The sequence below is a fragment of the Xenopus laevis genome, chromosome 2L, assembly GCF_017654675.1.
Source record: "Xenopus laevis strain J_2021 chromosome 2L, Xenopus_laevis_v10.1, whole genome shotgun sequence".
NCBI lineage: Eukaryota > Metazoa > Chordata > Amphibia > Anura > Pipidae > Xenopus > Xenopus laevis.
This window is the reverse complement of record NC_054373.1, coordinates 90571867-90598831: the sequence shown is the minus strand read 5'-3', so window position 1 is coordinate 90598831 and position 26965 is coordinate 90571867. Positions and strand designations below refer to the sequence as shown.

The window sequence follows — 26965 nt, the reverse complement described above, 5'->3', positions numbered from 1 at the left end:
TAGGAAATATTCCATTAGTGGTAGTAAAAAAACTGCCACAGGGCACTATTCACAACACTCTTGAATTCTACCTTGAATAAAGAAAAACATTTACACCTGTTGTGGATTCTTGTCTGACTTTAAAATCCAGAATGGTTTGGTAAACATTTTTGCCAATATGATGTGTGGGCTGTTTGAGATGCTTAACAAACACTTCAATGGGTATACAGCTTGTCCTACAGTTCTGTAACCACTGACTTAAGAAAATGGCATTATTTAAGAAAAACTTCTATTAAAGCTGCCATACTTGGAATGCAGCTTTATCTAACTCACACTGAAATGGGCAAACACATGTTTTTGTTTCAGTATTCCTTAAATTATAGGTATAGGATCTACTGTATTATTCTGAATCCTTTAGACCTGGGGTGTTTGAGATAAGAGGTCTTACCATCATTGGGATCACCATACCTTAAAGGGATTTTGATATGGATTTCCAAAATGAGTCCCTAGGCCTGCTGCCTTCTGTGTCCCTCCCACAATGCACTTGTACATACGCAATTCCACTGTCTCCTCTGCTCCCCACTCTGCATGTCCCAGTCTGTACTATAGATACAGCTGGGTGGCGTGGCGCCCCTAAAAAAATTTCCACTCTAGGCCTGGGCCTTTGTGGCCTTGCAACAAATCCGGGCCTGGCTTTTTTCTAAATTACACTGTTTACATTACAAATAATTAACTTCATATATATACATACAATTTTATTCCTGAACCAATAATGTATTTTTTGTTGTAATATTTGTGTTTAGGCAGCCATCTAAGGTTATTTTGCCTTATTCTGTGCTTTCAGAAAGAGCCAGCACTTCACAATGGAACTGTTTTCAGATAAGCTTTTGTTTCTCCTACTCAATGTAACTGGAGGAGTTGCAGTGGAACTGGGATTTTTACTACTGAGTGTTATCATATCTACAGGCTGTTATCTTGTGTCAGGGAGCTGTTTTTACCTTTTTACCTATTGTTTATCAGAGCACAAGTCACATGACTGGGGACAAATATAAAAAAAAAAATTATTTTGAAAAAGTGCTGGAGCAGTACTATTAGCTGATCTATTTTGAAAAAAAAAACATGCTTTCCCCTAACAGAATCCCTTCAAATTTGCTTAGATTTCTAGGTCCAGTTGGTTTAACACCATGGAATCATGCATCTTAGTTACCACCAAATACAAGGTACTGATTTATTATTAAGATAAGAGAAAGGAAATATGGGAGATTACCATTTGTAATTTGGAGCTTTCTGGATAACAAATTTCCAGATAAAGTATCCCATACCTGTATTTGCAAGCAAGTTCTGGAAGTGAAACTGTTAACATGCAGTCTTATTATCTATTCTTCCATGTCTTTTTTCAGATGCTTGTGATATGTAGTCTCATGCGTGACATTTGTGTTGGCACAGTAAAATTGCATACCATGCCTACCTGCATATTAAAGCTTTCACTCTAGGGTGATACATCAAGGAAATTGTATCTAGTGTGTACAACAACTATGAAACATGGCAATTATATAGCAAGTTCCATTCTCTGGAGGCTTCAACCCATTTATGAAATATCAGATTCAGTTTCCAGGTAAAGCTAACAGTAAATTAGAACTAAGATGCCATGGAAGATAGAGAGACGCTTTAAGAAAATACTGATTAATGCAAATCTTGAGATACATAAATTGCGGCTGAATTTTAAGATAATCCATCATAAAAAGACTGAAATTCTATTTACTTTTAAACCCTGCATTTAGATTCTTTATTTTTCTAAATCAAATAATGCGTTTTCTTGGTAAGTCACTATAAAAATATAAGCCAATAATGTACACTGATATTTTTATATTAAAAATGTTTTTTATATATATGGGAGAAAACAAGGCTCTCTCATTATGTTTTTCATAAAAGAGATAATGAGTCATATTTCTTGCATCTACAACATCTACGAATCTTCCAGTGCAATAGGAGCACAAGCAAGGACACCACTAATTAACCTCCAATTGCTTAGCATACAGGAAATTTTAGAGGCTTTTAGAGGTTTGACATAACCGATTTACCAGCTTAAATATTCAAAAAAATAGGTTCCAAAATATAGAACTTTGAAGTATTCATGGAAATGCCCTAGCTAACTCCGAGATCTTGAAAATTAACAGTTCAGGCATTCATTATCCCATGTATCAAACTCAGTGAGATGTAAATGAATAGAGAACATGATGAATGGGACTGTTAGTGACCTTGAAAATTTGGCCAAGGACCTTGAGATTTTTGTCACAACCATGAGTCATCTACTGAGAGTTCCAAGGTATGAAGAGAAGCAGTTCATGACCTACAGACTGATAGCCATTCTTTCCTTGTCTTCAATCAGTTGCTTGGGTATTTACAGTATGTTCCTTCCTTATATCAACGTAATTTTATTGCTATGATTGTTTGTGTATGCCTGCCGTAGTTGTTTTGTAATAACCTTTATCCTTGTTTGTATGCAGAGTACTACAGATGTCACAAGGAGACTCAACTGAAACTGTTTCAGATAGTCAGACAGCTAAGCCATAATGTTTTAATTTATTTATAAAGAACCAGCAAATTATGCAGAGCTGGAAGAAAAATATAGTATCCATAGTGACAAAGAGAAACAGGCCGAAACAAATGTTAATGAGGGTTCTGCTTCTGAGAGCTTACAATCTGAATGATGCTGTGCTGTCATTGTGGGGACACAAAAATTGGAAAACAAAACTACTTTGCATATAGCATACATACAATTTAAATTATTTATTTATATTTTGTTATTTTTTATTCCAATTAATGAGGTTTTACTTGCAATGTTTTGGAACAAATGACATTTCAAGTTATACTATATGTCAGGTACCATGCTATATCAGCCTAGCAAAATAATCTGATTATCAGATACACAGGTATGGGATCCCTTAACTCGTTATCCAGAAAGTTTCGAATTACTGTCTCCCAAAATTATGGAAAGATCCGGACCTGGAATTATGCCAGGTCCTGAGTATTCTGGATAACAGGTCCTACATCTGTATGAGGTTTCAGCTATTTTGTTTCTCAGTTGCTGCCTTGTATGTGCTTTAATCTATTACAACTTTATACATTAGTCAAGGAGCATGCTTAATAGCTGCGGAAGCTGCTGTTGGTGAGTAGTGATTGGTGAATTTATTCGCCAGGCATGGATTCACCGGCGAATTTCCGGATTTTGCCGACTTCGAATGTTTTCACGAATCTGCCATGGGAAAATTTGCTGCAACCAAAAAATTGTCACTCGTCAAAATTGTCACACGTCAAAATTATTCGGACGCCCATTGCATTTGGACAAAAAAGTCGCACGTGTAAAAGTTGTCGCGCACATAAAAATTGTCATGCATCAAAATTATCTGGACTCCCTTTGACTTTAATGCATTTGGATAAAAGAGTCGTGCACATGAAAATTTAAGCTTGTGTCAAAATCTTCGCGCATCAAAATAATTTTGACTCCCATTGACTTCAATGTGTTTCGCAGATTTTTCTAAATGTATGAACTAATGTATTATTCTGTTTAGAGAGATGGCTACCATACCACACTGTTAAGGCAGAAAATAACCAATTAATTTCTAAAAAATGCAACTGTAAAATTTTACAAAAATGGCACAAAAAAGGATTCATTTTTTGGATGCAAATCTCCATTGTACCCATAATGCAATGCTTTGCCATAATTCCAGTGTAATTGAAGACAGGCTCAAAGTTGCGTCCTCTTATGTTGTGACAAATGCATCAACACAGATGCAACTCTGCTTAGGTTTTGTTGTCAATCTTGTGCGATTTGCACCTAAAAAAATTTGAGAGTCAGTTGTGTTACTTCTGGATAATGCTTTTAAAATTCCTTTTGCAACCAATTACTTGGTGGTGCACCTGCTGATGCAACCTGCTATGGGAAACCTGGAGCTAGCACCAGGTCGAGGTAGCTCCTGCATGCCCCAGTGTGTGCAGCATTTAAACCATTCATCAAAAGCAGCAGAATGGACACGTTGGTAACCATTCTCTATGCAGGAGTATACCTTAAAGGTATACTGTCATGGGAAAATAATTTTTTTTCAAAATGAATCAGTTAATAGTGCTGCTCCAGCAGAATTCTGCATTGAAATCCATTTCTCAAAAGAACAAACAGATTTTTTTATATTCAATTTTGAAATCTGACATGGGGCTAGACATATTGTCAATTTCCCAGCTGCCCCAAGTCATGTGACTTGTGCTCTGATAAACTTCAATCACTCTTTACTGCTGTACTGCAAGTTGGAGTGATATCACCCCCCTCCCTTTTCCCCCCCAGCAGCCAAACAAAAGAACAATGGGAAGGTAACCAGATAACAGCTCCCTAACACAAGATAACAGCTGCCTGGTAGATCTAAGAACAACACTCAATAGTAAAAACCCACGTCCCATTGAGACACATTCAGTTACATTGAAAAAGGAAAAACAGCAGCCTGCCAGAAAGCTTTTCTCTCCTAAAGTGCAGGCACAAGTCACATGACTGGGGGCAGCTGGGAAATTGACAAAATGTCTAGCCCCATGTCAGATTTCAAAATTGAATATAAAAAAATCTGTTTGCTCTTTTAAGAAATGTATTTCAGTGCAGAATTCTGCTGGAGTAGCACTATTAACTGATGCATTTTATAAAAAACATATTTTCCAATGACAGTATCCCTTTAATGAATTGCATCAATATGTGCTCTCCATCTTAGAGCACCATCACTTGTTCGTAAATGATCTCTAATGAACTAATCCTAGTAACAGACACAAAAGTTATTTAATAATCAAACATGGGCATAATCCTTAATGCCCATTTGCAATTTACATTTTGAAGAGGTGTTAAAGTTCAGTGTTGGTGCTGAGTTCTAATGCCCCATAGACTCCTTTAGAGAAGTAAAACAATTCTGACATATTGGCACATCTATTGGCTTTGATAAATGTGTCAACATCTTAAAACTTCTTTCTGTCTGTTTTGATAAATGGGTCAAATATTGAACTACAGGAAAATCTTATGGATTCCCCACTTTGATGTTATATAAATCTGCTTCATATTGCTTCCTCTACTTTTCAATAAGACAAAGATTTGCTCTTTTTACTAGGTTCAATTCCTTGTTCAACAATCATCTTAGGTTCCATCAGACTAACATTGAATGAACATCAATGCTATAGCAATAGGGCAAGCAGCAAGAATCAAATAGCATTTGAGGTTTTTTAGCAGAGAGCAAAATAAATAAATGGGATGAACAGTTCTTATCTGCTGTCAAATTATATGTTTTATGTGTATTTTCCATTTTTCATTTGTCTGCTGTTTTCTGTATTTATATCAAATTTGAAAGCATCTTTTTACCCCAAACTAAAAGCTTATAGTAACTCATAGGGTACAGCCTGTAGGTCAAGAGGTGGCCGATTTGCAAAGTAAAGTAAAATGAATTTGTCTTCAGTCATGTTTATAATTTAGCAGATGTATACGAAGATCCTTGGAGGGGAAAAGCTGGAATGCCCCGAGGCTGATACTTTTAAACTAAGCTTTGCTGTCTTCAAAGAGCATTTACAGAGAATCGTGAAATAGAAATGCATTTCTGAACACAGACACAAAATAGATGCCTGTTTTTTTGTAGAATAACACTGCAACCTACCTGAAATGAAACATCCTTTGTACAAAATTATCCTTTGACCCAGTTATGGTCTATACCAGTATTTAGTCTGTAATATATATACAATGGGGCAGTGTAGGGCTATTGTGTATACGGTTTCTGATTAAAGAGGCAATTATCACCAAATAGAAACACTTGCATTAATACTCATAGGAGTTAACAAACATTTCTTCAAAAACATTAATTTCAAATTCATTGTTGTGCTTTCTCCTCTGTAACCCATCTCCATTCCTGCAAAGATACCCAGCATTGAAAGGTGGTTTTTTTGATTGGTAGGGCTAAAAGCTCACTAGCCAGTTCCTTGACAAGGCTGTATATAAGGATATTAGAAGTTACCCAGGAGTTCCATGTCCATATAAAGGCATGAGAACAAAGGCAGAGTGCTTTTATAACAAGTCAGATGACCATAACACATGTCCTACTGAATATACAAACACACATTTGGCACTGAAGTGCTTATTCAGTTCTCTGTTATCAACTTTTCATTTCACATGTGCATGTTAGATTCGTACTTTGATGTAACTGCACCCTATTGTATTTTTGTATATAGTCATATGAAAAAGTTTGGAAACCCCTCTTAATTCTTTGGAGTTTTGTTTATCATTGGCTGAGCTTTCAAAGCAGCAATTTCATTTTAATATATAACATGCCTTATGGACACAGTAGTATTTCAGCAGTGACATAAAGTTTATTGGATTAACAGAAAATATGCAATATGCATCATAACAAAATTAGACAAGTGCATAAATTTGGGCACCCCAACAGAGATATTACATCAATACTTAGTTGAGCCTGCTTTTTTGCAAATGTAACAGCCTCTAGAAGCCTCCTATAGCTTTCGATGAGTGTCTGGTTTCTTGATGGCGGTATTCTTGACCATTCATCCATACAAAATCTCTCCAGTTCAATTAAATTTGATGACTGGTGAGCATGGACAGCCTGTTTCAAATCATCCCATAACTTTTTGATGATATTTAAGTCGGGGGACTGTGATAGCCATTCCAGAATATTGTACTTCTCCCTCTGCATTATCCTTTGTAGATTTCGATGTAGATTTGTCTTGTTGGAATATCCAACCCCTGCGTAACTTCAACTTTGTGACTGATGCTTGAACATTATCCTGAAGAATTTGTTGATATTGGGTCGAATTCATTCGACCCTAGACATTAACAAGGGCCCCAGTCCCTGAACTAGCCACACAGCCCCACAGCATGATGGAAAAGCCACCAAATTTGACAGTAGGTAGTAGGTGTTTTTCTTGGAAGGTGTTCTTCCACCGTGCAAAGCACTTTTTGTTATGACCAAATAACTAATTTTTTGTCTCATCAGTCCAAAGCACTTGTTCCAAAATGACTGTGGCTTGTCTCAATGAGCTTTTGCATACTACAAGTCACTCTGTTCGTGTTTGCGTGAGTGCAGAAAGGGCTTCTTTCTCATCACCCTGGCATACATATGTTCTTTGTGCAAATTGCGCTGAATTGTAGAATGATGTACAGATACACCATCTGCAGTAAGATGTTCTTGCAGGTCTTTGGAAGTGATCTTTGGGTTGTCTGTAACCATTCTCACAATCCTCCACATATTTTTCTTGGCCAGATCTGGGATTTACAGCAACTGTGCCTGTGGCCTTCTAGTTTCTGATTACATTCCTTACAGTTGAAACTGACAGTTTAAACCTCTGAGATAGCTTTTTGTAGCCTTCCCCTAAACCATGATACTGAACAATCTTTGTTTTCAGATCTTTTGAGAGTTACTTTGAGGATCACATGCTGTCACTCTTCAGAGGAGAGTCAAACAGAAGCAAAACTTGCAATTGGCCACCTTAAATATCGTTTCTCATGATTGGACACACCTGCCTATGAAGTTCAAGGCTTAACAAGATAATCCAGTGGAGTAAATTATTATGCAGGCTGAGAGAGGTTCCCAAACTTTTTCATATGACTATATATATATATATATATATATATATATATATATATATATATATATATATATATATATATATATATATATATATATATGTATATATCTTTAGTTACTGTTTCAGAAACTGTAACATCATGACAATGCCTGATGAAGAGATGTAATTTCTTTTTAAAACTTGCATTCTTACATATATCAGTTAGCCAATAAATGGTGTGGTGAAACTATGGCTTACACAGTACACCTTACAAGCCAAGGAAATCCAAGGTGACTTCTAATATCCTCATATTTTAATCAGAGGGTACATTTTCTTATATAATGCAACCATTTCAGTTAGTCATGGGGTGCAAATGACAACATTAAGCACCAATAATAACGGATGATAAAACTGTGTATAAGTATTGTTTTTGCACAATGCTTGTGTATGATGTGTAAAAGCATTGGGATGTTAATACATTTAATAAATGCTTGTTGGCTGTGCTAATACTTAGGTGGACTTTTCATAAAATGGCAAATCATGTCTTTTTAAAAAGATACACATCTAGGTAGACAAGTCGATTGATTCTTTCGAGTAACAGATTTTATCTGGGGTGATTCTTTCATTTGGGTCTGTATTGGTGCCTCTGTGTCTTGCACTACATAATAATTATAAGAATGTTTATAACACATGGATACATTTATGTCAGTGAATTAAAGTAACAGAATTCTTCACGCTAATCATGTTTTAAAATCCAAATTATGAACATTTCAATGTATAACATACAAAATAATAATTTGTTTTATTTTAACTTTCATATCATGTGTATCATTCTTGCTTTTTCCCTTTCTCTATTCTCTCTTGCCGTTCTCTATCATTCAACTTAACTGCATACACTTTGGCTCACCCTACAAAATTGTCTCCACTGACAATAAACTGCACTCATTCTTATTTGCAACTTTTATTTTGCTCATTGACTTTAAGCAAAGTCAAATGATCACATTCTCCTGCACCGCAGAGTCCATAAAAACTGTGTTATATTCATGTTTAAACCTCGATTAATATACATGAGAGTCATGTTCAGATATTCTTACAACCCCAGGCCAGCCTTCTATTCTGCTATCACATTAGTGCATGAAAAAAGAACTGATATATGTTCTCCCAGAGATAAAAGGCAGTAAAGCCAAAAGTGCTTTATTTCACAATGTAAAACACCTCTGTACTAAAACTGTTTTGGAGACTAACATTTGTATGTAATTGCTCAAGTAAGAGGCTGGATATCCATTTAAATGAGGAATAAAGTAAAAAACGTAAATCAGGGATGGCTTTTCAAATGGAATAAAAACAAAAATAAAAAAAATGGATATCCTGAAAAAACCAAATCTTGATTATTGTAAGCTTTTTTTCATTTATGATCAAATTTGTTTTCATGTTTTATTATTCATGGTTTTTGAGTTATTAAGCGTTTTATTCAGCAGCTCTCCAGTTTGCAATTTCAGCAAGCTGGTTGCTAGGGTCCAAATTACCCTAGTAACCATGCACTGATTTGAATAAAACACTGGAATGTGAATATAAGATGGCATTAATGGAAAGAGGAGTAATATAAAGTAACAATAACATTGCATTTGTAACCTTACAGAGCATTTGATTTTTAGATGGGGTCAGTATTTGAAAGCTGCAGAGGGTCAAAGGAAGATAGCTAATAATTCAGAAACTATAAAAAGAAAAAATGAAGGCAAATTGAAAAGCTGCTTAGAATAGCCATTTTATAACATGCTAAAAGTTAACTTAAAGGTGAACTACCCCTTTAATATGTTCTTTCATGATGTGATCTAAAATAGAATCCATTTCCATCCGCTTTTAAATTAATATAGCTGTAATAAATCGTTACTTGTTGAACGTGTTCTTTCTTTTATGGTCTTTGTTGATAAGTGCAATGACTGGAGTTTGGACTTCAAATGAAATGCTGCAGTCCTGGTATGGGGGTGTGAGCAGCCTGGAGCAATGCGATTGCACTTCTGGTTTGTTGTGTACAGCAGGCTATGAGTTAGAACACTCTGCTGAATGACCCTGCAGAAGGAAAAGTCTTTAGTGTAAGTGTGCTAGAGATGTCAATGTGGAGAAGAGAACTGCCGATACTTTTGATGAGAAAGTGTTGTACTCGTTACAGTTTAAAAGCCTCTCTAAAAGGGCCAGGGGGTTAATCAGCTCAAGATGTCTGAGAGAGTGGTAAAGAGGGAAAATGAAGATGTTTCAAAATGAGAAATGCTTTTATTATAAACCAGTTCTGCGTAACCACATAACCTGCCTAATATTTCTTTTTTTTCTGGTGTTGTCATCACTGTATTGCTTTATTTTGTATACTGCAGGTCAGCTCATAAACTGAGCCAGCAGGAAAAGCAAGTGGTGCAAGACAAACTGATACATTCATCATTATGCTAACAACAGCCAGCTGGGTTTTCTGTCCATATGTTAACATGCATTATTACCTGTGGAATGAATTGTTGCCAGTATAGATTATCTAGAGAATTGTTATATTTCCCCAGGCAGAAAAGAAACAAACACAATATTATACAGTATACACATGACGGTCTGTTGTTTCTGTTTGGAAAGACGTTCAGAAAAATGAGGCTAAGGTAACTGTGCATTGTTTTGTCATATTCGGCAATATTTTTATATCTGCTTAAAGGACAAGGAAAGGCTTCTACTCAATCTCACAGTATCTTATAGAGGCCCCTTGTGTGTACTTAATCACTGGCTTTTTAAAAAAAAAACAAAAAAAAACAGTCCTTTCCCCCTTAGCGCTGTCTCCAAGTTATCGCTCTCAACCCTTAGTTGCAGCCACCATTTTCTTTTTAATGATGTAATAAAGATGGCGCCTGTTAACTACATATGAATCTCCAATATGCTTCCTCCCCCTGGACATGAGCATGAAGCGATGTTACAACTTGCTACAACAACAGTGCATAAGCTTCGGTACATAGTGCACAAAGTTTGTTTTACCGTTCTGCACGTGATCACCAGTTCTCAAATCAAGATGCATCACAAGATTTTTTTGTTAATGTAACACCTATTTGGGCCATACGGGGTTAATTCACCAGCTAGAACACTAGCGCATGGGTTACACACGACTTACACCCAGGGCAGGGCCTTCGCTAAGTGGAAGTGTTCCCTCTATGGTGTAGTGCAACTACATCCCCCCCAGGCTACTGTGCACACAAAAACAACTTGAGCGCCAGGAGGTTCTTAACAATCAGGAACGGTTTATTACTATGCATGAGGCAAGTGACATCAGGTTTCTACTCACACAGCAGTTGAGGCAACATCATATTGAGAGAGTTCACACAGATCTGCAGGCAGGCTCACCTAGAGCGACGCAGGCATTTCATGAGGAACAGGCATTTGCAGAATTCACACAACTTCCCTCCTGGAAGTTGTCAGGAAAGCAGCTTCTACCCTACAGTCCCTCTTCACTGAGGTCCCTGACTGGAGGCAACACACAGAGCCTCTGGGAAGCTACTCCCTTACTGCAAATCCTTGTTGGAGCTTCAGCTGCTCTTTCTCTCTATCCTATCTGCCTTTCTCTCCTAGAGAGACTATGACAAGTCTGCCCTAGTATATCTGTTCCTCATTCACGGGGTTTCCTGGTCCCCGACTTGGACACATGCCTTCTTCTGGGCCTATTGCACTCAGTCCCCCTGAGCACATCCAGCTGGAATCACATCCAGAGGCAAAAGAGGAAGAGGCCACTCCCTGCACACACTATATAGGAGTGTGTCAGAGCAGTGTCATCAAATCTCTCAGCCTATCACTGTAAAGGTTATTTTGTAACAGGGATTCTACCCAATAACCCAAGGAAATGGTGAAAAGATTAACTCTATAGGGCCTGTATCCCTATAGGGCCCTACAGAAGATAATGGTTTAACAATTTAACCTATATGCAGGGACTGAACTGAAAACAAGTGTATTGCAGAGGGGGAATGGCAAAGGCAGATGGCATCACTATAGCTTTTGATAAAAGTTAATTCTTTCATACCCTTTCATTGTCCTTTAATACACTGTTCCTTGCACCAAAGTGTAAGGAAGACCTACCGGATTTGTTACGGCTGCTCCTTCCTGCTTCCCCAAGATGGCGGTGCCCAGAGATCCCACATGGCACATTCTGATGCAGTGCGTCAGAACAGATGCAGCATCCTGAAGTCAGCATCAGAATGGACGCAGTGTCGTGATGCCAGAGTCATCATGGATGCAGAGTCGTGACGTCATCACATCCGTTTGGCGCCAAAAGAGGCCTATTTAAGACACCAGAACATTACAGACATTGCCCTAATATAGGTTCTACCTCGTGAGTTCCTTTGTGCACTTTACACTTTATTATCACTGATACCTGTGTTTGACCTCGGCCTGTTTATTAGTCTTTGAACCTTTTCTGCCTGCATTAACCCATTTGCCTGGACTTGACTATTCTTCTTCCTCACCCTTCTTGGATACCTTGAACTGTGTTGGACTGGCGTTTCCTTCTTGGTCCGCTAATCCTAACGGAGCCTTTGGGCCAGGCCCGGACTGGCAATCTATGGGTTCTGGCGAATGCCAGAGGGGCTGCTATAAGGTGCCATATAAAGTTAGTATATAGTGGGCTGGTGGTGGCTTTTTGGGCCTCTGTGTACCTGAAATGTCAGGGCCTATTTTAATTCTCAGTCCGGACCTGCTTTGGGCCACTTACACAAAGTCGTTGCAAGTGACAAATTGGTGCTGGCACTAGTATACCTATACCTAAACACATTTGGCCACAATCAACTATTTTTTTTGCACTTTGCATTGTCTCTGTGCTCTGTTTCAGGCCTGCAAGGTACAGACAGGCCAGACACATAGAGCTCTATGGCCCCCCTCCCTGAGCCGCAACCCCCCCGGGTCTTCATTGTTTTTCTTTCAGCTAAGGGGCTGGGGAGTGAGGTCGGAAGCTGCTTCCCGCTTCAACGCAAGGACCGGCTCTGGGCTGGAGGGGACCACAAGGGTTGGGGCCCACCAAGTTTTTTCCCTATGTCCTTGGCAAATAAGGGCTAGATTGCGCCTTCTGATGCTGCTCTTTGCAGGGAGTGCCTGATTTTTGAGCAGCATACCCCTGGAGGCAGATGCACTTAGAATTAGCACTAAGGGACATGCTTTTGTGTCCTTTAGTGCTCTTGCATTTGCTCACAGGGGCTTTGCAAATTAACCCTTTTATGTATAGCATTTTAATGGACATAATTTTAGAAAGATCTGATCATAAATGCAGTAGAAGTACATGTTCATAGGAGGTGAGGGAAATTCTTCCACTGGTAAGATCCGCTATAGAGTGTACAGTACAGTCTCGTGCAGAATAATTCTGATATAAAAAAAAGTCCAGAGAAGATCCACTAATTAGTAAAGGAAATTGAAGATATCATGTATTGAAGATTATTATTATTATTAATAATAATAATTTTCAAGTGCCTTCAAGTTGACTTTGCTTCTTGTCCACCTCCTGCCATTTCTTTGGATATTTGTGCTTTGCATGTTCATGATTGTCCTGTTTGATGGGAAAAAAAATCATGGGTTTCTCACAAAAACTCAACTGAAGCCTACAAGAGAAATATGGAATTTAGTTAGGAGATATGTTTTATCTTTGAACTGATTGTTGTTCAAAATACCTCTAGTATCTGCAATCTCCAATATACCTCTACAATAGAATACTAGTCTTTTTTTATACTTCAAGTGAAAGGTCAAGTTTGATTTAGCAAAAGATTAATTTGCTTATTTTACTTATTGTCCTCTGTATTTTCAAAAATCTTCTTCAACTCCAAAGTTCAAAGGCATCAATCGTTTTCCCATCTTGCTTCTTCATTTTCCACATTTCATATCCATAAAGAGTCTCTGAAAATACCACTTCCTGATCAATTCTAATCTAAGTTTTCATAGAGACATGATTACATTTGAAGATTTTATCTAGGTCTTTCATCCTTGTTTAACCAAGTACCACTTTGCGCCACATTTCTTTGCTGGTGGATGCTTTGGTTTTAATAACCAATTAAAGTAGGCAAAAGCTGTTTACGATTTCTGTCTGATCATAATATTTTTCAATTTCTTTGTCATCCACATTTACTGTTAGGGCATAAACCTATTTGACAATAAAGTTGACCGGCTGTGCACAAAATGGAATTGACATCAGTAAGTCATCCACTAATGACATTCTTACACTACAGCATTTTATACTTGCCATTCATGACGTGAACAAGACAGTAATCTGATTTATTAAGCTGTAACTTTTTCAGATCAGGCTTTTTGACATTGAAAATCCGAAACAAGTCGAAGAAAAAAAGTGCAACTTTTTCAGAACTTATTATGAGACAAAACTATAACAATTCAGAATACAAAAATATTTCAGCTAAAACTTATAGAAGTCAATGTCTGTCAAGGATTAGGTATGGGCCGCTGCAGAGGCAAATGAGGAAGGTGAGTCCTTAGGCAAGAACTAGCTGTGCCCACAGGACACGGACAGGGAAAGGCAGGAACAGGGTGAAGAATCAGACTGGACCAGGTGAAGAGAGCAACGAGTCAGACTGGATAGGAAGACAAAGTGGCAGGACAGGAGCAGACTGTGTAGGAGCATGATGGAGCGAGCAGACTGGATAGGACAGGACGGTGCTGTCGTAGATCGGGAAAGGAAGGAGCGAGCATAGATCAGGACAGGCTAGATCAGAAAAGACAGGACAGAACAGGATGGAGTGGGTGTAGAATAGATTAGACTGGAGACTGGGGAGGAAAAGGCAGAGCAAGATATAGAGCAAGACAAGGGAAAATATAAGACAAGGTACACGGCAGAACAGGACTGGAAGCAGGAACAGGCAAGGCAAGGTAAGTTCAGGTCAAGGTTAGGTAAGGACAAGGCAAAGTAAGTGCTAGTATAGGTAATGCTCAGACAAGGAGGGTGAAGTGGGCTGGCTTTATATAGGGCTGACCCCAAACCACCAATCAGGCTGCTGCTGGGTTAGGGCTGCAAAGGTCGGGTAATAGACCTTGTTGCTCACCTGGCCCAATGCTTAAGACACCGAGCCAGAATCCCAAAGGTTCCTTGCTCAAATCCCAGCAGAGCCTGGCACAGATATCACTTATATAGGCAAAAGATCTTTCTTTGATTTGTGGTTTTAGAGGTTTTCAAGTTGTAGTTATTCTATGACAACACAAAAATGTTGCAGATATCACAACTTTTCTGTGACTTTTCACGGAAATGCTTTTTCAGTTCGGATTGTAAGTTTCTATGTATATTATATCATTAATAATAATATCAATATACCTCAACCCACTTACTAGGGTTCTGGTTCTTTTGAGCAAGCAGACAACGAATCCACACCAATGAGCGTATAGTAAAGTGATATATTGTAAAATAAATCAATTGATTGTTCTACATAAATGATTACACTTAGACTAAACAAAAATTACATTATTTACAGTTCCACATTACACAAGTCTACATTGTTGTTACCAAAAAGGCAGGGGAAAAGAGTTCGGCTTCATCTCTGCCTTCCCCTCTGGTCTTCATTCCTCACATGTTTTGTCCCAGGCTCCTCTGGCTTCTCCAGCTCTCTAGCTGCCTCCTCTCAGCTGCCCAGCTCCCTCTCTGCTGCCCAGCCCCTTCACATGTCTGCTCGTGTTCTTTTATCCTGCGTTCTCACCTTCCCCCGCAGGAACCCTCCCAACTGCCAAGATGCTGTGATAAACCCCCAACTTGCCTACATCCTGTTGAGCAAGTTTTCTCACATACACAATCAGTTTTATGGTCCCCACAGCAGACATAGGCCTTAGTAGTCACAGGAAAACCTTTGTTATGATAATCAGGGCTTCATGTAAGTTCCCTGAACAACAGCTTTCATATTAAATAACAAAATCAAGATGGCAATTTCTTACAGGATTTCTAAAAAAATTTCATGACATTCGTGGTTTTTGAGAAAGTGAGTTTAGTCCTGGTTTCAAAAACCTCTAAAACGCTAAGTTTGACCTTAAATAAATAGGCCTCCAAATATTGTGTTTTCCAGATCCAAAATTCCCTATTCTAGTCCTTATTAGTTTACTGATTTATAAGATGTTGATTCATATGCATTTCCATCTTTACTACCTCCAGCTTACCTTTATTCATACTTTCTATACATTCTATATTCTGACTTTTGTTTTGGGGCTTTTGCTTTTGGATCATCTTCTGCTGATATTGTCTGTTATTGCTGCTACTAAATATGGAAAGTAGGATAAGTTTAGTACCTCTGCTAAAGTCTGTTTGCCATAGCTGACACTAACAGGAGTTAAAACTACCAACAGCATTGTTCTTAGATTCCCTGTTGTACAAAAGTATCCTTGCCTTTACAAGGTGCAGACCACAGTCAGACCATGGGATAAAATGTGTGATAAATTAAAACTCAGGGCATGCTCTGGCTCCCCTTAGTGCTGTTGCACTTCTTCCAGTTTTCTGCACAGTCTTCAAAAATGGCCTCTGTATTCTGCTGTAACTCTCTGTAAATAAATACATTTTTAATAGGTTTTATTATTCTTTGGTTGGTAAATGTAGCTAATATAAGAATGAAAATGGTACGCATTCAACTGTATTTTGCTAAATACCATTCAAAAGTTATTTTTACTTATCTGTTTTCCAATGTATCTTTTGTTATTTAGTCTTAGTTCATCCGGTATCCCTGTAGCGTTAAGTTTATGATCACAATACAACATTCAGTAGTTTGCATTATCCGCTGGCTGCTTTCCCTTCAAATTTCAGATCCGAAGAAGAGAGTTTGATTCCTTTGTTCAGCGTAAATCAGCGTCCCAGACTTTAGGCTTTCAATTACAGCTCTGGCATTGTTTATAAATCAAAATGATACCAGTTAAGAGAAAGTGGTCTCCAGAGACAAATACCGCCCTGGCTGGGATTGAAGGAAATGGCTGGTTAAACTGCAAAAAGAAAAGAGAAAGAGAGAGAGAGGGGAATGTATAAGGAAGGAATAAGAAAGAGGGCAGAGGCAGATACTGCAAATTTACACTAATGGACTTCTATTAATTATGAGCCACTTAAGGTCAATGAATCCAGTTATTTTGCTACGATCATGCTCTTTCTATGTCATTTTAAAGTAAGAAGGAGTTTATAAATGTACATTAAAAGATTATCATATTGTGCACTATTTAAATGGTTGATAAAACAGAGTGTGTTAAATACCCCAGAAGTCCATTATAATTACTTGTGACTAAGTCTATAAAGCATGTTCATTGCTACAGAAGAGGCACAGAATTGTAATAGAAAAGTCATATTGCCTTGTTGACAGTAGCAAATAAAAGTATTTATTTGATATTTTTTGGGTATAAAGGGTGATTTAAGGCATGCTTTTTGCTTAGTTTTCCTAGCTGATATGAAGATGTTACTGGTGCTTATTGATGAGTGAATCTGCTGGTTTCGCCAAAAATCTCCCAAAACTGCTGAAAAATTGCTAAAGGCTATAGTCTATAGGCGACTTTTTTGTAGCAAAATATATTAGTCTATGGGGGACTTTTTGATGTGCTGACTTTTTTGTCATGGTGACTTATTTGTAGAAAAATATATTAGAGTCTATAGGCAACTTTTTTCTCACTCCAAATGGGCATTTTTTCTTGGCAACATTTCTTTCACTGTGAAGCCTAGCTCAGCAACCCCTGAAACCACCTACTATTAGGATGGAAGACTCCATGTCAAGTTGTGGGATAAATGTCATTTTATATGGTTCCATGCATTCAAGATGAAAAGACCATTCCACATTACACATTGTGGAATTTTAATGGCACTAAGTCTTGACAGACCCTCTTTATCAATATTCACTTTTTAAACAGCAGCTATACATATCAAGAATATATACATATTCGCAGTTAAAGACACCATGCTTGCAAAATGTTAGCAAAGAATAAAATAAAAAAACAAAACTTCCTGGGCAAACCAACGCAGTCATTGCTTTAGTGTTTTGGCATCATAGGCTAATGACACAAAAGCACAAACACATGTCCATAAGTGTGCCATAAGTCTTATATAAGTATAGGGAGGTTATGTTATAATTATGGGGGGAGGGTCCAGCGCTAATTCATTCTAATGGTGTTGTCTTTGAACTATGGACATTCCAGAAAAAGCAAATAAAGATCAGTCCAACTTTGAGGATATTTAAATAATTGTACTAGAAAAATACTGGACAGGAAACGTTCAGAAAAGTGTGCCCATAATATAATATATTTTGCTACAAAAAGTCACTGCAATAAAGCATTTTGTGAATTTTTTTTAGCAGTTTCCCAAATTTTTTGGGGCAGATTCATTCATTGCTATTAGTCATCTTTGTCTATATGCACTAGGTTTTTATGTCCATTGAGCTACTGGTCTTTCCATTAGATGTAGGTTAGTTGTGCTCGCTCCTGTACCGTGCCCAAGGTCTAAAGAGGGGCCTGGCTGTGCTGCACTTTTCGAAGTAGCTCGAAGTATACTGTTTAGCTGCATATCGTGACCACAGACCCCATGAGGACAGAGGGCTGAAAATGTAAAACCATAAAAAAAGAAGCCAAACTGTTATGTATTGCCTTTTTTATTTTGATATTTTGTCCAGTTCGTATGTGGTTCATTACTTAATGCTGAGTCCCTGTAAGAAAAATCCACTGGCACCCATGATTATACTTTACAGAGGATATTTTTTGATATAACAGGTAGTGAATTTAAGAACTAAGAAGACTCTAATGACTAGGGCACACAAGGGCTTTTGATTGCTTTAGTGTGCGTCTTTGAATCGACAGTTGCAGACCTAGGGCTTCGTACAGCTCTTCCAATTACTGTCAATGAGAAAGGACCTGTGGCAAACCCTTGCTTTTTCGCTTTTGCTACTCAGCAGTGCCAATCATCAATTCTTGTGCCATAACCCTGAATATAAGAAAAGTACAAATCCACAAAGAAATGATGACTTGGTGACAGAGAGAGAACAGATTGGCCAAATACACTGTTCTTGTCTGCTGTCTCATTCTGTATTCATAAGACTGCAAAATAGAAAATACAATCAAGCTTATTTTTTCCCACTTAGTAAAATATGGCACTAAGGGGCTTTGCACAAAATGCTAATTCATAAAAAAAAACATTATTTGAGTTCCATGTTGGTGATTATTGAGACAAGGTTACATTTTATTGGGTCTTTCTTTCAGGGTCATGGATATACTGTACCTGCTTCCATTGATAGCTGCTCATCAGTTGCTTAAATCAAACATGCATTGGTTGTAACACACTAGCATTGTCTTTTGGTTATGATATTAGAAAACGCTGACTTCTGGTCCCCTAAGTAAACCCCTATTTCACAGTGCTGATGTCAGGGGGCGACGGATTTACCATTAAAGTGCATGAGAAATGACTGCTAGTAAAGATGAGCAGTTTGATCACAGTGGCTCTTTCTGTGAGTATTGCAACTTTAACACATGTCTGTGTGCCGGGAGCCTTAGGCTGCAGACATTCTTCTCTTAACAGGAACCTAAGTGAAAGTGGAGTGGCACAACAAACCTATTAGAAATATAAAGCAAATATGAATGGAAACGGTCTAGAGGGCACATCATTTGCAGCGGCTCAGTAAATCTTCAGCAGGTGCCTGAACATTTAGGAAAGCCTATATGGATTGTTATGTTTCCTTGCAGTGGAAATGGATCAAGGAGATGTGCTACAAGAAAGCGGGAGGTTGTAGCCCTTAGGGAACTTATGGGTATAAATCACTGGATCATCTACCACAGAAAAAAAATAAACTGCAAAAGGGTCAACAGAACATGCAGAGGATGAGAAGAAGAGGGACAAGCGTGAATGGATGGGGTAGGACTGTGAAAAGCATGGTCACTTGGGGGCAAATTCACTAACCTCTGAAAATTTACGGCTTTACTCACAGTGCAACACTTCGCCAGGTGTAGATTCGCCAGGACAACGCCAATTCACTAAAATCCGAAGTTGTGTCCAGGGTGCCGAACGCTGGCAAAGTTGCACTAGTGCTACTGCGTTAAGCGAAGTGAAGATGCGCTAGCGTTGGCTAATTTGCATACATCGGGAAGTTAAAGTTGAACGGACGTATATGTTGCAGCAAATACATTACACTAAACAAGCCTGGGAAACCTTCATAAAATAAAGTTGTTATATTGCCCTACACATGAGCCCAGTGTATAGTTTATGTGCCATATGTTAGGAAATGTAGGGGGGAAGCCGGTTAACCCAAAAAAATGTACGCTCTTTTTCATCCTATCACCCTGAAAAAGGAAAAGACACTAGCGTTTTTTGGGACTTAGAAAAATGTTCAACTATTTTTTAAGGAACTCCTATCTACTCTATTGCACTTCGTCTGAGGTGGTGAAGGCAAGTCTGGCGCAAGTGATAACGTTCAGTAAAAACCGCATCTTTGTGAATTTGCATAGTTACGTCTATTTTCCAGAGAGCAAATTCGTCTGGTGTTAGGGAGCAAGTAGCACTAGAGTCTATCTCCTTCGCTAGCGAAGTTATGCCAGCAACCGTTAGTAAATCGGCGAAGTACCGAAATGACGTCATGCTGGTGAATTTTGCCTGGGTTAGCCTGAGTTATTTGCTATTGTCCCAGATGCAAGTGCAATAGCACTAAGGGGCACACAACTGAAATGGAGAGTTAGGGGTTAAGGTATCAATAAAAAGGAAGGGGGTGGTTAACTTTTAGTATGTTATAGCATGGACACTTCTAAGCAGCTCTTCATTTTTTTTTTTTTTAATAGTTTTTTTATTTATTTGACTTTTTCTTTTGACTCTCCAGCTTTCAAATGGCGGTTACTGACCCCATCTATAAAACAAATACCCTGTAAAGCTATAAATGTATTGTTATTGCTGCTTCCTATAACTCATCTCTCTATTGCAGTCCCTTTTTCAAATCATTGCCTGGTTGCTTGGTTCATTTGGACCCTAGAAACCAGATTGCTGAACTTGCAAACTTGACAAAGGGGCGGGAACCCCGAAACGTTGCATGTTTTAAATTAAATCCAATTGCAAATCATCTCATCAGACTATCAGTTTCTACATCATACTAAAGTTAACCTAAAGGTAAACAACCCCTTTAATAAGGATTTAAATGTCAAGAGAAGATGATCATGTATTCAAAATTGCAGAAGCAGCACCTGTAGAGCTATATTCTACTTAAAATAAGGGTTTACATTTTTTTAATTAATATTCTGCGGAACATATTGCCTTATCTTGGTATTTTTAGTTTTCTACAATCTGGAGTTGCCATACTATAAGAACAACCAGATTGTCATGAAAAAAAACAATTCTTCCAGGGAAATGTCATATTTGCATGTTCTTGGTTGGCAGAGAAAACACTGCACGTGACATAGCCATAAAAAAGTCTTCAGGATAGCCCATTACTCATTCAATAAACAGGTCCTGATCAGCAGAAGGACACCGATTTTAACTAATGATAGCACATGACCGTTAAAAAGGAGATGCAATTTTCTTGCAGCTTATTAGTGTGCTGAAAATACAGCAAGACCTAATTCAAACACATTTTAGCGATAAAATGATATTGACTCCAAGTAATTAAAATCATTTCCATATTCAAATAGGGTCTGATTGAGAAGAAATTACCTGCCTTAATTGCTTGGGAGAATTATCAAGACTCTCTGTTAGCAAAAGAGCAAACAAACTGTGCTTGACCGGCTTTGCAATAGTTTACAACATGAAATGAAAAAGCAAAAAGCTAGTGGGGGTGGGGGGGTGGTGACTGGCTGGTAATAGGGCACATTATGGTAAATGGAATGTGGGGCTCTTCATAGCATTCTGTCACTGACTGCCGCATTTCTAAATGACAATTGCCTGACAAGTGAATGCATCTGTACATCTGGTTTCCATACAAGTGAAAGTGGGTTATTTAGAGCATTTGTCTCGTGCACGCAGAGCTACTAATGGCTACTCAGACAGACTTCTCAAAATTGCCCACAGTGCTGTTGCCCTAAGAGAAGGCTAATGGCTAGTTAGAGATTGGGCAGTAAAATGTGTTTTAATCATAGCATTGTACCCTACGAATACTGTGAATGCTACTACAGTAAATCAAGATAGCATTAGACTGTCCACAAAAGAATATCCCATCATATAAAGAATAATTTAAGGGGGGCGAGTTTGTATTTAAATCCATCACAACACAAAAATAAGAAAAAATCCTTGGATCTGTATAAAATAACCAGTAAGTTATTCCTGCATTGTGATATACATAGTAACATAGTACGTTAGGCTGAAAAAAAGACACACGTTCATCAAATTCAACCTTTTCACTTTTTTTAACCTGCCTAACTGCCAGTTGATCCAGAGGAAGGCAAAAAAACCCCATATGAAGCCTCCTTCCTGTTCTTCCTGACCAAAATGGCAATCGGACTAGTCCCTGGATCAACTTGTACTATGAGCTATCTTCCATAACCCTGTATTCCCTCACTTGCTAAAAAGCCAAGTATAATGTATATAATGTATACATCTGTATTTTCCTTGGCAAATCACGTTTCCAATGATTTCAGACCATGCCACCTGGTTTGCTGTACCCCACTAATGGTTTCTTTATAGTAATGTTACACAGGACTGTTTTGGTGGCACCAAAGCCCCTCAAAGCACCCATCAAAGAGTTAGATTGAAATCATTTTATAGTTGGCTGTAAATGCAGCTGTACCTTTTTTTTTTCAATTAACTACCACCAGACTAGCACTGGCCCCAGGATATATATATATATATATATATATATATATATATATATATATATATATATATATATATATATATATATATATATATATATATATATAAAATACAAAAAGTCCAGACCAGTTGAAGGTGAAATAAAGTGAAATTTTACCAAGGTCAAGTTGATGCAAACATGCAACGTTTCGGGGCTCCCGCCCCTTTGTCAAGCATCATAAATCACAGTGACATCACATCTTATTTAACAAATCACATATGTCTGACACACCCATTATGTAAATAGACATCAGTCCGAAATCAATTACAAAGTATTTATCTATCCTGGTTACATTCCTACTACAAAACTGTCCCTATACGGGATGTATCCTTATCACAAATCATGGTATGTCATATCAAAGTATATTAGGCCAGATCTATTCCTAATCTCAAAGATATTAAAATCATCCTCATTTACACAAAATCATATAGGTCATACTCTCTATTAAAGGACCAGTAACATCAAAAATTTTTACAATAAATTTCGTTAGAGTAGAACGAAAAAAAAACACCAACACAAATTAAAATTTAAAATAGCAAAGCCTTTATTAAGAAATAACTTACAGAAATTCCACTTCCTGTCCTCTTCAGCAACGGCGAAAAGGCGACCATCCATCCTGCAGCACTCGATTTCTCCTCCCTGGATATTCACAGCTCTTCTTCAAACTCCTCCATCCAGCAGCAGTAGGAAGGCGATGTCAGTGGGTTCCATTGAAGAGAACCAGCTGGGCGATTTTGCTTGGGAGTCCTGACTGAGCCTGATTATATGGAGCGGGGCAGATACCGGCGCTGGGGAGACTGACCGTAATGACTGCAGACAATGACTGTAATGCTCCGCAAACCATGGACTGTGTTTAGGCAGTAAAAACATAGAAGTTTGCACCGGCCCTGCTGCCCCCACACCGGTACCCGAAAATAAAAGTATTACAATGAGACGCTTCTATGCACTAACCGATCCGAATTCCCCCAGCACCCTCCTATCTCAGGTACCTCCCGTGCATGCACATCAACCCGGCAGCCCAGCTCTTACCTCCTGCTCTAAACTGCCAGCCAGAGGGGTGATAATCAGAGGCGTCTCCTGCGACTGACCGGCACCTTGTACTTGTCACACGCGATCTGCGAGCAGCCGGTCCCTGATCTCCCATGCGAATATGCCCGGTTACCTCTGCTTGTAAGTCCCTGCAAGTGAAGCAGCTGAGCGATTGCGCTTGGACTGATTGGCGTGTGACAAGTACTGGAGCTGACCGGCACGTCAGGCAGTAAAAACATAGAAGTTTGCACCGGCCCTGCTGCCCCCACACCGATCCGAATTCCCCCAGCACCCTCCTATCTGACTGATTGGCGTGGGACAAGTACTGGAGCTGACCGGCACGTCAGGGAGATCAGGGACCGGCTGCTCGCAGATGGCGTGTGACAAGTACAAGGTGCCGGTCAGCTCCATCAGTCGCAGGAGACGTCTCTGATTATCACTCCACTGGCTGGCAGTTTAGAGCAGGAGGTAAGAGCTGAGCTGCCGGGTTGATGTGCATGCACGGGAGGTACCTGAGATAGGAGGGTGCTGGGGGAATTCGGATCGGTTAGTGCATAGAAGCGTCTCATTGTAATACTTTTATTTTCGGGTACCGGTGTGGGGGCAGCAGGGCCGGTGCAAACTTCTATGTTTTTACTGCCTGACGTGCCGGTCAGCTCCAGTACTTGTCACACGCCAATCAGTCCAAGCGCAATCGCTCAGCTGCTTCACTTGCAGGGACTTACAAGCAGAGGTAACCGGGCATATTCGCATGGGAGATCAGGGACCGGCTGCTCGCAGATCGCGTGTGACAAGTACAAGGTGCCGGTCAGTCGCAGGAGACGTCTCTGATTATCACCCCTCTGGCTGGCAGTTTAGAGCAGGAGGTAAGAGCTGGGCTGCCGGGTTGATGTGCATGCACGGGAGGTACCTGAGATAGGAGGGTGCTGGGGGAATTCGGATCGGTTAGTGCATAGAAGCGTCTCATTGTAATACTTTTATTTTCGGGTACCGGTGTGGGGGCAGCAGGGCCGGTGCAAACTTCTATGTTTTTACTGCCTAAACACAGTCCATGGTTTGCGGAGCATTACAGTCATTGTCTGCAGTCATTGCGGTCAGTCTCCCCAGCGCCGGTATCTGCCCCGCTCCATATAATCAGGCTCAGTCAGGACTCCCAAGCAAAATCGCCCAGCTGGTTCTCTTCAATGGAACCCACTGACATCGCCTTCCTACTGCTGCTGGATGGAGGAGTTTGAAGAAGAGCTGTGAATATCCAGGGAGGAGAAATCGAGTGCTGCAGGATGGATGGTCGCCTTTTTGCCGTTGCTGAAGAGGACAGGAAGTGGAATTTCTGTAAGTTATTTCTTAATAAAGGCTTTGCTATTTTAAATTTTAATTTGTGTTGGTGTTTTTTTTTCGTTCTACTCTAACGAAATTTATTGTAAAAATTTTTGATGTTACTGGTCCTTTAAGCCCTTTAGAGTGTAAAGTTTGTAAAGTATGTATTCAAAATTCCTCCCTCTTTTGGAGTTGAAGGAGTCTGTTGCCCTTTTGTCATGGGGGGGGGGGGCAACAGACTCCAGCACAAGAAATCTGGGCAAGCCCACATTTGAGCATGTATATCACATACTTCAAGTCACATGTAAAATGACCACGTATAAGCCGAGTTTTTCAGCATCCAAAATGTGCTGAAAAAGTCTACCTCGGCTTATACTCGGGTCAGCGGTAGCCGACCCGAGTAGTTGAGATTGCAGTCCCTTTTAATCATTCCTATACCAACAGCACATTTGGGGAGAGACTGCAATATCCCACAATGCCCTCTGTTGGTTATATGAAAGAATAACAGTGCGCCCACTGTTGGTTATATGAAAGAATAACAGTGACTGCAATATCACACAGCGCCATCTGTTGGTTATATGAAAGAATAACAGTGACTGCAATATCACACAGCGCCATCTGTTGGTTATATGAAAGAATAACAGTGACTGCAATATCACACAGCACCCTCTGTTGGTTATATGAAAGAATAACAGTGCGCCCTCTGTTGGTTATATGAAAGAATAACAGTGACTGCAATATCACACAGCACCCTCTGTTGGTTATATGAAAGAATAACAGTGACTGCAATATCACACAGCACCATCTGTTGGTTAAATGGAAGAATAACAGTGACTGCAATATCACACAGCACCCTCTGTTGGTTATATGAAAGAATAACAGTGACTGCAATATCACAGAGCGGCATCTGTTGGTTATATGGAAGAATAACAGTGACTGCAATATCACACAGCGCCATCTGTTGGTTGTATCAAAGAATAACAGTGCGCCCTCTGTTGGTTATATGAAAGAATAACAGTGACTGCAATATCACACAGCGCCCTCTGTTGGTTATATTAAAGAATAACAGTGACTGCAATATCACACAGCACCCTCTGTTGGTTATATGAAAGAATAACAGTGCGCCCTCTGTTGGTTATATGAAAGAATAACAGTGACTGCAATATCACACAGCACCCTCTGTTGGTTATATGAAAGAATAACAGTGACTGCAATATCACACAGCGCCATCTGTTGGTTATATGGAAGAATAACAGTGACTGCAATATCACACAGTGCCCTCTGTTGGTTATATGAAAGATTAACAGTGACTGCAATATAACACAGCGCCCTCTGTTGGTTATATGAAAGAATAACAGTGACTGCAATATCACACAGCGCCCTCTGTTGGTTATACGAACGATTAACAGTGATGGCAATATCAAACAGCACCCTCTGCACATGGTAGTGGGACAGTGGGACAATGCACACAGTAATCCGTTTGGCAATTCTCTGTCACCATCAACTTTGCAAAGAAGTCCGGTTGATCGCTGGGGGGGTCGCTTTGGCAGAATGTGCGCTGCTGGGAGACAGGGCTGTAGTTGTGTCTAGGCTTATACTAGAGTCAATAAGTTTTCCCAGTTTTCGTAGGTAAAATTAGGTACCTCGGCTTATACTCGGGTCGGCTTATACTCGAGTATATACGGTATCTCAGATTTTCTTCCTGACGACATTCGGTCCCATCACCGTCCCTTGTAACTGAATTAAAAATGTATCCTGAAACAAAAAATAATTGACGTTCGATCCCTGTCCCAGTTACTAAGGGTAAAACAGATAGTAACGGAGGAGTACAGATTGGATACCCGTTTGGAAGAGATGACAGATAAATTTGAACAAAGAGGGTATACTGGGGATATGCTTGAACAGTAGGTAGTCTAAATAAAAAGCTTTAATCGTGCATCCGTTATTCAGGAAAAAGTACAGAGATCAGAGAGTAAGGCCCGTATACCATTTGTGCATGTGTACCGTCCCTGTGCATGAAAGATTCATCAGATTATTTATAAACATTGGCCACTCCTATGAAGGGCTTACCCAGATATCCCAGAATTTTTTTTAACCTCCTTTATTGTCCTATAAACGTCATCAGAATTTGAGGGACAGGTTGGTGAAGGCTGACCTGGGGACTTTGTGATCACATCCACAGAGAGTGCTAACACCATATAAAGATGGTATGTATCCATGCAGGAGATGTAACCAATGCTCTAGTGTTATACAAACAAATGTCTTTACACATCCCCATTCAGGAAGAA

General features: G+C 39.2%; 1 long non-coding RNA gene across 1 annotated transcript; it reads right to left on the bottom strand.

The window, feature by feature from the left end:
* Nucleotides 1–8340: 8340 nt before the first annotated feature.
* LOC108708252 lies at nt 8341–14974 on the bottom strand. The gene is made up of 2 exons (XR_001934425.2): nt 11665–14974; nt 8341–9642 (listed from the first exon to the last, which is right to left on the bottom strand). It is a non-coding gene; the product is annotated as an uncharacterized LOC108708252 (long non-coding RNA).
* Nucleotides 14975–26965: the final 11991 nt, after the last annotated feature.